This window comes from Gopherus evgoodei, chromosome 2, assembly GCF_007399415.2.
Source record: "Gopherus evgoodei ecotype Sinaloan lineage chromosome 2, rGopEvg1_v1.p, whole genome shotgun sequence".
Lineage (NCBI taxonomy): Eukaryota > Metazoa > Chordata > Testudines > Testudinidae > Gopherus > Gopherus evgoodei.
Window position 1 is genome coordinate 32,844,982 of NC_044323.1, and position 9,242 is coordinate 32,854,223.

Here is a 9,242-nt window from a genome sequence, read left to right on the forward strand (position 1 = left end):
GCGATCAGCTAAACCCTGAGCATGTGGGCAAGACTCACCAGCCAGCACTCAGGAAAGAATTCTCTGCAGTAACTCAGATCCCATCCCATCTAACATCCCATCACAGACCACTGGGCATACTTACCTGCTGATAATCAAAGATCAATTGCCAAAATTAAGCTATCCCCTCATACCATCCCTTCCATAAACTTATCAAGCTTAGTCTTAAAGCCAGATATGTCTTTTGCCCCCACTACTCCCCTTGGAAGGCTGTTCCAGAACTTCACTCCTCTAATGGTTAGAAACCTTCATCTAATTTCAAGTCTAAACTTCCTAGTGTCCAGTTTATACTCATTTGTTCTTGTGTCTACATTGGTACTAAGCTTAAATAATTCATCTCCCTCCCTATTTATAAAGAGCAAGCATATCCCCCCTCAACCTTCTTTTGGTTATGCTAAACAAGCCAAGCTCTTTTAGTCTCCTTTCATAAGAGAGGTTTTCCATTCCTTGGATCATCCTAGTAGCCCATCTCTGAACCTGTTCCAGTTTGAATTCATCCTTCTTAAACACGGGAGACCAGAACTGCACACAGTATTCCAGATGAGGTCTCACCAGTGCCTTATGTAACAGTACTAACACCTCCTTATCTTTGCTGGAAATACCTCGCCTGATGCATCCTAAAACTGCATTAGCTTTTTTAACGGCCATATCACATTGGCGGCTCATAGTCATCCTGTGATCAACCAATACTCCAAGGTCCTTCTCCTCCTCTGTTGCTTCCAACTGATATTCCATTCTGTCTACAAATTCTCTATTCTGTCCTGAGCATTTGGCAGCCCCATTGCTGGCAGTACCTCACTCCACTCAACTGTCGGTGTTTTATACGACAGGGATCTGTAAAAGCTACGTAGAGATTGAGTAGAATCTAGAAGTTGCTGTTGTAGATTTTTAAGAATCAAGTCTGTGTACTTTTTCAGTTGTCTTAACAACATTTCTTGTCCTCTTCACTTAAGGATTCAATATAAATGCCTTCATTAGTCAACTTCTGAACTGAAGTTTTTGTTTCTTCCAGTACTTTTTCAATAGATAGGACTCTGATTGATTCAAATGTAGCTTCTATTGCTGGACAAAGATCTACTACTGTTGTAGCATTGGCATTGTTTAATGACCCAAATGGTTTCTACCATAGACTTACAAGAGAGAGGATGGCAATAGTCTTCTCTGAACATAGCAGCAAAAGTAATCCACCAGTCTCACTACTTAATCCATTCCATTTTGGTAGATACTTTCCAAAGCCAGTAATAACGGCTGGAGTAATTTTAAGACAACAGCCAAGGATCACTCATGAGAAAGCCAGAGGGTTTTCCCAGGTTGGACTAATTTGAACTTCAGTCCCAGTGTATCATCTATATTTTCCAAGATATTCAGTCTTTTTGGAGTCTTGCTGAAAAAAAAGCATAATGAAGACATTACTTTTATAGTTTTTAATGTCTGTTGAAGAGTCTGAAGCTCATACTAATGCTAGTTGGAGTAGATGGCCTCTGCAGTGTATATAGGAGAGATTAGGGTTACACTTTCCTCTGAGCAAAGCTTGTACTTCACCATGTCTTCCAGAGAAGTTTGCAGCTCCATCAAATGCACAAGCAGCCATCTGTTTGGGGTCCAATTGACAAGCATTTAACTCTTCTAAAATGCAGCCAATGTGTCTTCTATAACTTGAACATCTAGAAATGTATCTACTGGCCTACCACTGACATCAAGATAACGTACACAGTGACTTAAAACTTGATACCTATTTGCATTGGTGCATTCATCAGCCATGTATGCAAAGTTTTTTAATGTGGTGAGAGAGTTCTTCACTTTTTTAACTGTTGACTCTTTCACTGTTGCACCACATGCTTCTATCCAGTCAGCTGAGTTTCTTGCAGAAAGATAGTGAGCATTTGCTGGTCTTGTTCAGAACCAGTGTTCAGCTTCACGATGAACAAGTGACAATGCACTTAACATTGGCCTCCAGTTTGTAGTGTGTGGTATCTCTTGCTTAAATAGAAAGTATGATGCCACAAGCATGTTTCTTCACATGAACTATGCTGTGTCTCCAGCATTCTTAACAGCCTCATTAACACTCACTGGTGTTGTCCTTGGTCAGTGGAGACTCAGAGTTCAGAGGTGCTTTCACATGAGTTCACCTCCCAGGTGGGGGGCAAGAAGGCACCTTGTTCATTCCTTCAGCTCCTCACTGTTCACTCTGGCCACTTTTGTTCATTGTGTCACTGTTCACTCCATCGTTCTGTTGCCAATGGCCCTGCACCATCACCTTCTGCTGCCACCTGCCACTGTGACCTCTGTGAGTTGATCTATTGAGGTTCCACCCAGCTCTCAGTGATTTCAGCTGAGCTCTCAGTTGGGGAAACTCACTGCTAGTGCAGACTGGGCCATCTCTTCCACAAAAACACTGTCCCACAGCAGGTCTAAGCACTTAGACCTGCTTAACAGTGATTTCAGCTTTAGTGGTCACCTAACAAAATAAGAGACTATCTATGGAGCCTAATTAGCTCTGTCTTTAAACAGTGGAGAGGGGCAGGTCAAATAGAACTTGTGACTCAGGCAGACCATCAAGCAAAACACCTGTCCCCACCCTCTCTTTTGATGCCCTCAATCAGAACAGTCTAAGTACAGTTCTACTGCCCTTTACTCATACAATAAGAATAACAACATTTCATTACCCCCCGGATTCAAGTGATCTGTAACCCAACCCAAGCCAAAATCTATTACTTGGGCAACACAGCTCTGTTTGCTGGATAGCTAGGTAGATTAGGTGTGAATGTAAATACCATCTGTCCTGAAGCCTTTCCCTGCCCAGCCACCAGCTCATCACTAGCTGTCAGGGAGAGCTCATTTAGACTTTGCTTACAAATCATAATTTGAAATAATTCGGTTGGCCAACATCACCAAAATGAATGCACTGACATTGTCATAAAAACAACAGCTGTATAAGGAAGCTAGTCTATGTTCCTACTTTTAAAATCTATTATACTTTTTCAGACATACATATTTTATCATACACTTTATATGCTTTTAAAGTGTGTATTAATGTTTCAATTTCAATTCAAATGTTCAAACAATCACTAAACTGGCAACACTGCATGTAACTAGTTCACAAAACTTGGGCAGGGTAGGGGGGTTGGGAAAATTCAGGTGGGGTGTACACACACACACACACACCCACACCCCCCCCCACACACACACACCCCGTAGGGGGGTGTAGGGAAATCCCTGTTCTTGATGTTTATTGGGGGTAGAGTTCGAGTTTTATCTTCCCAGAGATAGAAATGCAGTTGTGTAGGCATAATCCGTGAAGGGTTTGGTTATCTTTTCAGTTTCTGCATGGTGCTTTTCTTCTGTTGAGGGCTAATAAAATGATAGGCTGCACCAATAGTGAAACCTAGAGTGACATTTCCCATTAGAAAACTGTTATCAGTTACTTATAACTTTGACCATGTTGTTTTGTCCATCAGGCTACTGCTGTGCTGAGACCACAGTCAAACATCCTGACCAATACTGTCTGTCTGTTTCCTTCTATTCCCCATCTTTCTGTCTGTATCCATCTGTTGTCTTATACTTAGTTTGTAACCTCCTTGGGGCACTGCCTTTTTGTGCTGTGTTTGTGTAGCACCTACCACAATGGGATCTTGGTCCATGACTAGGGCTCCTAAGTACTATGGTAATACAAATAATAAATACATAATAATAATATTAAATCATACAGCTATTTCCCTGAGAAGCTCTTGCACCTGACCGCAATGCTTTGGAGAAAGGATTTGAAACTCAGCATCAGGGTTTCTCTGGAGTCAGGGATGTGCTTTTTCCCATCCCCATGAAAATCTGCCCAAACTTGGCCAAGTTATGAGCTTTTGAAAACTCTCAGTTTGCACATGCTCGGTAGGGGTTTGTTAGAGCTTGCAACTGAGCATGCTCCTTCCCCAAGATGCAAGGATGAGCAGGATCTTTCCTGCAATTGCTGCTAAAGACCTGTACAGAGACTATCTTTACTGTGTGCTCAGTTCTCCCACTTCTGGTGCCCAGGCAGCAAGGAGAAAGAGAAACAAAAAGAGCCTGACTTTAATGTAGAGGGATAAGGGATGGGAAGTGGGTGGGGAGAGGGAGATGCAGGGCAGGGAGGCCAGGGATTTAGCAGCTGGAGCTGTGAGTGGAGGGGGACAGAAAATGAGGAAGAATAGAAGAAAAGGCAGGGTGCAAGAGCCAGGGGTGGAAGGATAGGAGTTGGAGGGAAAAAACAGCAGGAGGTGAGCAGATGGGGGACATGCAGGAGCCAGGGAGATAACAAAAGGGGAGGAGACAGATGACAAACTAGGGGTATAGGATTAGGACAGGACAGGGAGAGATTGGCTGCGGGGGTGGGGGGAGAAAGGTCCATAATCACTAGCAAATGCTCCCTACGGAAGCTGAATTTGAACCTATTACTCCTGAGTCTCAACATTACTTTGCTGTCTAGCAAATAGCTGTGGATCCCCCTGACAAAGTGTGTATGTTTCATTCTCCTGTAGTGGCAGGTCCACCTAGAAGATTAGTTCTCTCAGGTACTTCATTAACTCAACTGGTGGAGGACTGTGCTGTGGAACTTAAGATCCCTGCCCTGATGATAATCCACGTGTGGGTCAGGATGGTTCCACCTGATGAATTTTTTGTTTTTTTCATTTTGTAAGTGTTTTTAAAAAAACTTGTGTTTTTTAAAATGTAAATTCCTATCTTCATTAAAAGAATATTAAGGTTGTAAAGGCAAGCACTCAAAATATTAGGAAATGCCAGAATTAAGGTTCCCTATGCAATCTTAACGTATCTCCAATGTGTGTATGTATTACCATATGGTCTTTAATTACATGATCATATACTATTTTTTCCATAGTACCCCTGCCTCATTCAGTGCACAGTGTAACATAGTAGCTTGTCCCCAGCCCAGGAAGGACACTGTGCCACATGCAGTGTCTCTTTCCAGGCACAGTTTTATCTTCCAAACATAGGCAAAACACAAAAGCCAGTTCCTCAGCCTATCCCAAGTGACAGTGTAACCCACACACCTTCCAGGTGTGGTGTTCTGTCCCACCTAGTGGCACCAAGACAACTTAGAGAGAGAGATCGAAAATTAGTCCACTCTACAGCTTTCAGCTCATTCAGTAGAGGCTCCTGCCCTAAGCTCCAAAGATTCCCAGTTCAATCCTTCCCACTGATGAAATAACTAGGAGCAGAAGTACTGAGCATTCTCATCTGCAACTGAAGTCAATGAGAGGTGTACTCCAAACATAGAAAGTGCTATTAAATGCTAAGTACTCTGAAAAATCAGTGTATCAGTGGGTGATTTTGTGTCTCAATATTAACTGAGACTTTTGACATTCTGGCTTTAATTTCTGTGCCTCATTTCTCCATGAATATAATGGGGATAATATGTCCTCCCATGACTCATTCATGTTTGTAAAGAACTAAGATACTATGAGTGCATCACAGAGAAGTCCAGGACAAAAGTAATAATTCTACATTCAAGGCAGGTTTGGGTGATGTGCAGTAAGTAGTGCACGAGGTCATACACTGAATGATGAGAACAATAAAAATATTAGAAAGCTACCCATTTGGTGAATTTGTTCATCTTGTGCACTGAATGAGGCAGGGTGCTCTGGGGAAAATAGTATGTGATCATATAATTAAAGACCATATTGTAATGCATAAACACAAGGGAACCAAATTAAGGCTGCACGGGCAACCCAATTTCCTAACAGCTGAGTGCTTGACATTGCTACTTTAATTGTCTTTTACATAGTTTTTTGGGTGTAATTATATATAAAATATAAGGAAATAGGAATTGGTGTAGGGGTGTATGTGTGTATTTATATATATATTTGAGGGCTGTTGATTAATCGCAGTTAACTCACGCTATTAACTAAAAAAAAATCACGATTCATAGCAGCTTTAATTGCACTCAAACAATAGAATACCAACTGAAATTTATTAAATATTTTTGTATGTCTTTCTACATTTTCAAATATATTGATTTCAATTACAACACAGAAGACAAAGTGTACAGTGCTCACTTTATATTATTTTTATTACAAATGTTTGCACTGTAAAAATGATAAAAGAAACAGTATTTTTCAATTCACCTTATACAAGTACTGTAGTGCAATCCCTTTACCATGAAAGTGCAACTTACAAATGTAGATTTATTTGGTTACAAAACTGCACTCAAAAACAAAACAATGTAAAACTTCAAAGCTTACTAGTCCACTCAGTCTTACTTCTTGTTCAGCCAGTCACTAAGAGAAACAAGTTTGTTTACATTTACGGTAGAAAATGCTGCCCACATTTTATTTACAATGTCACCTGAAAGTGAGAAGAGGTGTTCGCCTGGCATTTCTGTAGTCAGCATTGCAAGGTATCTATGTACCAGATATGCTAATTAATTGTGCAATTAATCATGATTTATTTATTTAATCATGCAATTAATTGTGACTAATTTTTAATCTCTTGACAGCCCTAATATATATATATATAAAATCAAGAAAGGAAATAGAGATACAAAGAATTTACTTGGGGCTTGTCTATATGGCAAGTTACTGCAATGCAAGCCAGAAGCAGGAAGCCTGCTAAACAACCAGTGGGGCCCCTTGATGATCGAGATACAAAAGGAGCTCTTAAACACAATAAAGTCATTGCGGAGAAACTAAATGGATTCTTTGCTTCAGTCTTCACGGCTGAGGATGTTAGGGAGATTCCCAAACCTGAGCCGGCTTTTGTAGGTGACAAATCTGAGGAACTGTCACAGACTGAAATGTCACTAGAGGAGGTTTTGGAATTAATTGATAAACTCAACATTAACAAGTCACCAGGACCAGATGGCATTCACCCATGAGTTCTGAAAGAACTCAAATGTGAAATTGTGTAACTATTAACTAAGGTTTGTAACTTGTCCTTTAAATTGGCTTCTGTACCCAATGACTGGAAATTAGCTAATGTAACGCCAATATTTTCAAAGGGCTCTAGATGTGATCCCGGCAATTACAGACCGATAAGTCTAACGTCAGTACCGGGCAAATTAGTCGAAACAATAGTTAAGAATAAAGTTGTCAGACACATAGAAAAACATAAACTGTTGAGCAATAGTCAACATGGTTTCTGTAAAGGGAAATCGTGTCTTACTAATCTATTAGAGTTCTTTAAAAGGATCAACAAACATGTGGACAAGGGGGATCCAGTGGACATAGTGTATTTAGATATCCAGAAAGCCTTTGACAAGGTCCCTCACCAAAGGCTGTTGTGTAAATTAAGCTGTCATGAGATAAAAGGGAAGGTTCTTTCATGGATTGAGAACTGGTTAAAAGACAGGGAACAAAGGGTAGGCATTAATGGTAAATTCTCAGAATGGAGAGGGGTAACTAGTGGTGTTCCCCAAGGGTCAGTCCTAGGACCAGTCCTATTCAACTTATTCATAAATGATCTGAAGAAACGGGTAAACAGTGAGGTGGCAAAGTTTGCAGATGATACTAAACTGCTCAAGATAGTTAAGACCAAAGCAGACTGTGAAGAACTTCAAAAAGATCTCACAAAACTAAGTGATTGGGCAACAAAATGGCAAATGAAATTTAATGTGGATAAATGTAAAGTAATGCACATTGGAAAAAATAACCCCAACTATACATACAATATGATGGGGGCTATTAGCTACAACTAATCAGGAAAAAGATCTTGGAGTCATCGTGGATAGTTCTCTGAAGATGTCCACGCAGTTTGCAGAGGCGGTCAAAAAAGCAAACAGGATGTTAGGAATCATTAAAATGGGGATAGAGAATAAGACTGAGAATATATTATTGTCCTTATATAAATCAATGGTATGCCCACATCTCGAATACTGCGTACCCATGTGTTCTCCTCATCTCATAAAAGATATATAAAGGATATGATAGAGGTATATAAAATCATGAGTGATGTGGAGAAAGTGGATAAGAAAAAGTTATTTACTTATTCCCATAATACAAGAACTAGGGGTCACCAAATGAAATTAACAGGCAGCAGGTTTAAAACAAATAAAAGGACATTCTTCTTCACGCAGCCCAAAGTCAACTTGTGGAACTCCTTACCTGAGGAGGTTTCGAAGGCTAGGACTATAACAGCGTTTAAAAGAGAACTGGATAAATTCATGGTGGTTAAGTCCATAAATGGTTATTAGCCAGGATGGGTAAGAAATGGTGTCCCTAGCCTCTGTTTGACAGAGGATGGAGATGGATGGCAGGAGAGAGATCACTTGATCATTGCCTGTGAGGTTCACTCCCTCTGGGGCACCGGGCATTGGCCCTGTCAGTAGACAGGATACTGGGCTAGATGGACCTTTGGTATGACCCAGTATGGCCATTCTTATGTTCTTATGTAGAATATAAATCAACAGCGCACCAGTTCGTTATGTGGTAGTGTCTGATGTAGACACTGCTAGAGTGCAGTGAAACTTCTGGAGTACAGCTGCACAGTAACTTGCTATGTAGACAATCCTTAGATTGTAAACTCTTTGGGGAAAGGATCCTCAAGTCATTATATGCATGTATGGTGCTAGCGCAAAAGGGCCCCAATAGGGCTTGGGCCTCTAGGTGCTACCACAATACAAATAATAAAATAATAAATATTAATTTTCAGAATGTTTGTTCAATTTTGGGGGAAAGCATTAATGTGTTGGTGTTGTATCTTGGAAATAAAGCTTCCTACTCATCGAAGGCCCTATTCAGCTCTCACTGAAGTCAATGGGACTCCAGCAGCAGATGGATCAGGCAGCAGGATGATACATGAATGTGAAAGACAAGATACTGGAAAAAATCTGATGGTGTTGGAGGAGGAGGAAAAGCTATCTACCTGGAGTTGTCATTTTGAACATGTTTTTTATTTGCATGACTCTATAATAAAAGGAACACATTTTTCCCGCTTTACACCAGCGTGCAATCTCAATCACGGTAAAATTTGGCCCAGTGCTTTTTGCTTTTCAAAACTAGATTTTTAAGCCTGATTCTTTGGCATGGGTTATGTATGTTTGTTTATCCAGTATCTAACTGTTGTGTCTGTGGTTATAATTCAGGGTCCCATAATGGTATGCACCAATGCTTGCCCTTTGAAGGGAGAATGACTAGGTTGCATGTGTCATATGGGAAATACAACCCAGAGCTACTTGAGGAAGGATCTATGGGTAATAATAAATAATAATAATAATACCA